The following is a 6,470-nucleotide window of genomic DNA, read 5'->3' as shown; positions in this document are numbered from 1 at the left end:
TTGGTACCCCAGTCGCGGAGTTAAGTAACACCCCTGGAAAAAATAGTGTCCCAGAAATAAAGAATTAAATTGCCTCGGCCAATTTGTATTATTTGGTACCCCGGGGTACCGCCATTAGGATAAAATGTCCACGTGATGAGCGACTTTGCTATCATCTGTGATAGCCAAGTCGCTTGCTATACAATCTCAGTGGGCCTTACCTTGTCAAATAAAAAAAAAGTTTATTTTTTTGAGCTGCAGCCAAATCACAAGCATGCTCAACTAATTGGTCACGTGATTGACTTTTGCTCATCGGCGGGGGGTGGGGGGGCATGCGGGAAGGGGGCCCCAGAGTGAAATCTTCGTCCACTCAGTCGGCCTGCGGGCCACCAGACTACTCGTAACGGAATCAAGTGGGGTGTGTTGTTTGTTGCAGCGACCCAGTCAGTTTATGTAAAGAAATACAATGAACAAGAACACCGCGAATGTCGCTTTAAAACGTACCTGATGATATTGCACAGTGTACACCGCCCCCTTTGACAGAAAAAAAAACACATGGGTGGGCGTTTACATTTGCTCACGTGAGATTTTGTGTTTAAAAAAAAAACAAGGCATAGCACCAATCGTCGGATTACAAGATTGCTCGTTCATCAATAATGTTGAAAACAATACAATAATAAATATAAACAATTAAATATAGTGTGCTTGACAGATATCCCCTCCCCCCGTCCCACCCTCCCTCCCTCCCACGTGGCTATAAAAGTATCCCTCGACTCGACGAGCGACAAGAAGGTTGACTTGCACCGTCGTCCCCCAATGGCACCGGTGGACCACATGAGGGTAGCCGCCTCCTCCGCGTTTCACGCGGGTTGTTCCGAGGATTCGGGCGGCCAGGGATCCATGCGCGCCGCAAATTCCCCGTTGAACTTTTCCTACGATCGACCCGCTGTGCGGTGTTTCTCGGGCCCAAAATTATCGGCGACCCGAATACTCTTAGATTTTTTTCGGTAAAGTCACGTAGGTAAAACAAACTAATTAATACAAGATAAATAATAAAAATGATAGAAGAAATAATAGAAATAAAATAATAAATCACGACATTTCGGAGGCAACACAAGCTTCCGTCTTCAGGTGGAACCGTCACAGCACGATTGCTGTATCAGGTAAAGATAAATGTGACGGTTCCACCTGAAGACGGAAGCTTGTGTTGCCTCCGAAACGTCGTGATTTATTATTTTATTTATATTATTTCTTCTATTATGTTTATTATTTATCTATTTATTATTTTTTACCTACGTGACTTTACCGAAAAAACCTAAGAGTATGAATCCTTGCAGTCAGGAAAGCTTCAAATCTAGAATTAATACCCTCTACGGCGAACCGAATGCCCGTGGCCCTCCGATGACCACCGGTCATCTGATCACGACACTTTCACCCCTCCTCCCCCCTTGCTCGGATTGCCGTAAACGTCACGATTCGCCCACCTGCCAAACTCGAGAATGGAACTGCAACAAACAGAAAATAATACAACAGCCGCGTTGGGTTGCAACACAAAAAACCTCTCCTCGGTCGGGGTCGAGCCGCCGTCGATCGGCGTGAGACGCAGCGAGGGGAAAGCGCCACGACTTGCACAGCAACACAGCGATCCTGAAGTAGAATCAGCTCGGCCCGGATTCCGGTGAACCGGTTACCCACGCGTGTCAAGCCACAACACCCGCATTCTTGCGCAGCGAAATTGAGTAAAGATTTTTAAAAAAATTGTAAAATCGTTTTTTGTGTTTCTATCCTTGTCATGGGACTTTGTTGGGTGAACGTTGAGATTTAGAAGTGGCACGGGGTGACAAATAAGGTCTGCGTTGTCCTGTAATAAGGTCGGGCACTAATAAGGGGTTGATAGGTTTTGGTTCACCGAGCGCGACCTTAATCGCTGTCTCTCTCGAAGTCCGCGCGTAAAAACCTTAAACCCGTGGCCCCGGCGACTGCTTTGTCCACGTCGGGGGCGAGTGGTTGCGCAACACAGCGTGTCGCGTTTGGCAAGAAAGGGCGTCACGTCTTTTCAAGAAGCACGAGGAGGTGTTTGCTCGTGTGAGCGCTACTTACTCTTACGCGCGCTCTCTCCCTATTTGAATCGCGACTCTGAGTCACAAATAAAACGTGAAAAACATGTTGTTTCAACGAGACAATTAAAATAACGATGACGATGATTATTTATCAGAGGCAGGCAACGATGGTTTTACTGAACGCAGTTAGCGCCAATGTGCAAAGTGGTGGATACGGTGCCAGGGTGTCCTCCCTAGAGGTCAACATCACCTCCCGATAGCACCATCACCATCGCCCTCCCGAAGACCACCACCATCACCGCCTCCGTCAACCATCACCCTCCGAGTCCTCACGTCACAATCGCCTCCAGGTCAACAACAACAACAACAACAAAAACATCACCATCCACAGCGGTGAACCATCGTCCGGGCTCATGACCATCAACACATCAACAACAGAGTGACATCACCCACCCCGCCCTCGTCATTCTTCGTCCTCCCCCCACCTCGTCTCCTCGGTGCCTCCCCCCAACCCGGGCCACCTGTCCCGCTTCTGCCGTCGCCCCCGGAAGAATCGCCGCCCCCCCTCTCGCCCCCCTTAGCTCGCTCCGCCGGCCCCCCTCGTCTCCCCGCCGCCTCGCCCCCCTCCCCGCTCGTCCCCGGCGCACGAGCGGCAGCACTGCGCAGCGACGGACGGCAGCGAGCAGCGTCCCAGCGCCCGCAGGGTGCGGCACAGCGGGGCCGAGAGGCGCTCACGCACGCAGCCGGGACCCGCTTGGGGGCCTGGGGGGGGGGGGGGGGGGGCAACGTGGGGGGGGGGGGGCACAGGGGGGAAAGGGTTATTGAGAAGAAAAGACGACGCAGTGAGATGAGAGGGAATGAGAGGGAATGAGAGGGAGGTAAGGGCGTGAGATTCGTAAGAGGAGAAGGGGATAAGATTTTAAAAAAGGAATGTGGCGTCGCAGAATGAAAGGTAATGATTAAATACGAGGGTAGAACAGGGAATGAACAAAAAAAAAGACGAATGAGAGAAGAGAATGAAAGTCAGCACGTGCAATTTGATGAATCGTCGAGAGTGAAAAACAAGAATGAAATAAAACGACGGAATGAAAGAGGACCGTGAACGTCGAGAGAGAATGAAGAGACGGAGCGAAGACGGAATGCGGGAGGAGTCGGGAGGGGGAGGGAGGGGAAGGAGGAGGAGGGAGGGGAAGGAGGAGGAGGGGGGGTGGGTACGGGGGAGGAGGGGGGGAGATGGGGGAGGAGGAGGAGGGGGAGGAGGAGGGGGAGAGTAGACGGGGAAGGAGGGGGAGGAGGAGGGAGGGGTGACGGGGAAGGAGGGGGGAGGAGGAAGGAGGGATGAGGGGGAGGAGGGGGAGGAGGACGGGAAGGAGGGAGGAGGAGGGGGAGGAGGGAGGGAGCGAAGGAGGTGGGGGGGAGGAATCAGCGCCGCGCTGTAACCCCACTCCACCCGCAACACGCGGCGACACCGCGCGGCTATCGCCATGGCAACAGAGAGGCTGCGTCTGGCCTCCCCGCCTCGGCCAGGCGTGAGAACGCGCGGGGTGCCGGGGGGAGGGGCTACAGGTGCGGGGTCAATCCCCCCCCGCCCCTCCTCCAGCTGTCTCAGTTGAATCCCCCAAATCATCAACAACACCATCATCATCATCAACAACATCATCATCAACATCATCAACATCATCATCATCAACATCATCAACACCATCATCAACAACAACACCATCATCATCAACACCATCATCATCAACACCATCATCATCATTATCAACAACACCATCATCATCAACAACATCATCATCAACACCATCATCATCATCAACATCATTATCATCAACAACATCATCAACATCATCAACACAATCATCATCAACAACAACATCATCAACACCATCATCATCAACAACATCATCATCAACAACATCATCAACACCATCATCATCAACAACATCATCATCAACATCATCATCAACATCATCAACACCATCATCATCAACAACAACACCATCATCATCAACACCATCATCATCAACAACATCATCATCAACAACATCATCAACACCATCATCATCAACAACATCATCATCAACATCATCAATATCATCATCAACATCATCAACACCATCATCATCAACAACAACACCATCATCATCAACACCATCATCATCATCAACAACATCATCATCAACATCATCATCAACACCATCATCATCAACATCATCATCAATAACATCATCATCATCATCAACACCACCTTCATCAACAACACCATCATAAACACCATCAACACCATCATCATCAGATTACCCAGGTGGAGACGGGGGGGGTTATCGGCTCACAATCTGCAAAGTTCCCGACTTCAAATCCTCGCCGGGGGTCGACTCAGTCCCCCATCAATCCTCTGGGAGGGGAGGGGGGGGGTCCATAAAATGAGCCCCCCACTCATAGACTTGTCCCCGCCATAGGAACGTGGTGGTTGTTTTATTTTTTGTTTCACCACCACCACCACCACCGCCAGCGGGGTCAGGGCTGTGAACGGGAGACGAACCCCAATGCCTCATCGCTCCGGGAGTCACCGACTGAAAGGCCAATGTCCTCTCGCATGCCTGGTGCTGGTTTGTCGCTTTGCGCAGTGCAAGGACATCTGCCATCATGGGCTCCCCTTTGGCTAAATAACAAACAAAAAAACGCTCCGACACGTTTCAGTTGCGGCATGGGTCCAATACAAACGCAATTATTACCCAATATATTTATCATCATCAGCCATGGTCAATCCACCGCTGGATGAAGGCCTTCCCCAAGCCGCGAGCACCTCTCACCCGCTCAGCGACGTAAATGATGAGCCGCGGAGTCCACGCAAGAGCGCGCGGTCGAGGCAGACCAAGATGAGACAACGCGCGATTCACGGACGCAATATTGCTCGGCGCGACGCGGCGGCCGGCAGCGTGCAAATAAAGGGCACCTTTGTCCGCTCGTGGAGAAAGGGCCTCGCGTTCCGTCTCGCCCGGCACGGCGAGGAATTTTAATCATAAAAATTCCTGGGCCGGCAGCGCGGCGGCGCGGTCAGACGAGAGGCGAGAGGAGAAGTTACGGCCTTGGGGTTGTAATTAGCGCGCCGCGTCGCACCCGCGTCGCTCACGAGAGCCGACCCGCCACGAGTTTGCGAGTCAGCGGCCGCGTGCGGCCTCGACGGAACAGCAGCGAGGTGGGGGGGGGGCAGGGGGACTGAAAATAATCGTAGGGCCCCCCCATGAAATAACCGCAAGAGAAGCGCAACGGGGTGACGCAAGCGGTGAACCCGGAGCAGTGGAAGTCGCGTCGGCGATTCCTGTCCGGGGACGAGGTCGCCGCTGACGGAGCGTGCGGTTCCCCCCCCCCCCCCGCCACCCCCGCGCTGTCCTCGGTGGAGCCGAGGTCATCCACACGAAACGGAAACTGCACCAGGGTCGCCGGCCGGCTTTGCTTGCGGTGGCCGTGCTCGCTCCCTCGCTCTCTCGAAGGCTCCGGCGTGGAGAGGTTCGGCTGGCCAGGCCGCTGGCGAGAGGGGGGCTGGTGAGTCGGTTCGGCGGGGTTTAGAGGCCCCCGGGGCCCCGAATATCCCGAGCCGGGCCGCTGCACGCGAGCCCGCACGGCGCCGGCGCCCCGTTCACGCGGTTGTTGATTTGCGGCATTTTTTTTTTCGTTTGAAACGTAAATATTTGACCAGGTGCGCTTTTTTTGTTGCGGCGCACGTGCAAGAACGCACACACGAGCGCACACACGCGGACACACGCTCGCAGGGAGGATTAAAACCCTTCCAACGTCCACCCCGAAGCCAACTCCACAACCTCAAACATGACGTCCCCACCCCCCACACCGCACAGTGGACAAAGCCGGCGTCTGGGCCGGGAGCCGACATCGGTGCGGGGTTTCGCTTGGCGAGTGGTGACGGATCGAGTCTCCTATAGATATCGCTGCTTCTTCTTCTTGGTAGCGGTGGGTCCCCTCCCCACCGAAGGCGACGGATCGATTTTAATAACTCGCCCTCGTTGCATCCACGCGGCGAAAGCCGCCCGCTTTCTGCACGAAGATCTTTTCGTGGCTCGTCAAGTTTACTTTCCCCCCCCCCGCCACGACACACACGCGTCACAGCTCTCTCCGTGTTTAAATTAACTCGGGCATCCCGTGAATCACGTGACCTCTGTGAGTGTCCACCTCCACTCTGAGCCCCTCCCACTCGCCCCGCCCGCTGTGAGAACAGCCGCCACTCCGTGCAGCAGCAGCAGCGTCGAGTCCCTGACGCAGCCATCTCCCTGCACCCTCTCCTCGTCTCTCCTGGCCCTGTGCTCCCGTTCCTCTGCTCCTTCCCACATCCATTCTTACTCTTCTTCCTCTTCTTCAAGTTTCAAGCAAGTTTAGTTTTTACTTAACGAGCGACAAGTCAGAAGACCAGAA

At 53.9% G+C, this 6,470-nt stretch overlaps 1 pseudogene across 1 annotated transcript in view; it reads right to left on the bottom strand.

Moving 5' to 3' along the window:
* Window positions 1-2,616: 2,616 nt before the first annotated feature.
* LOC144734810 (uncharacterized) overlaps window positions 2,617-6,470 on the bottom strand; it is a 51,892-nt pseudogene continuing 48,038 nt past the window's right edge. The window contains exons 27-29 of the transcript XR_013588546.1: window positions 6,257-6,356; window positions 5,297-5,648; window positions 2,617-2,801 (exon numbers count right to left, since the gene is read on the bottom strand). The product of XR_013588546.1 is annotated as an uncharacterized LOC144734810 (transcript). The remainder of the gene's footprint in view (window positions 2,802-5,296; window positions 5,649-6,256; window positions 6,357-6,470) is intronic.

The sequence above is a fragment of the Lampetra planeri genome, chromosome 53 (genome assembly GCF_965212315.1).
Source record: "Lampetra planeri chromosome 53, kcLamPlan1.2.h2, whole genome shotgun sequence".
Lineage (NCBI taxonomy): Eukaryota > Metazoa > Chordata > Hyperoartia > Petromyzontiformes > Petromyzontidae > Lampetra > Lampetra planeri.
The sequence above is the reverse complement of the archived record's forward strand: the minus strand, read 5'-3'. Positions and strand labels throughout refer to the sequence as shown.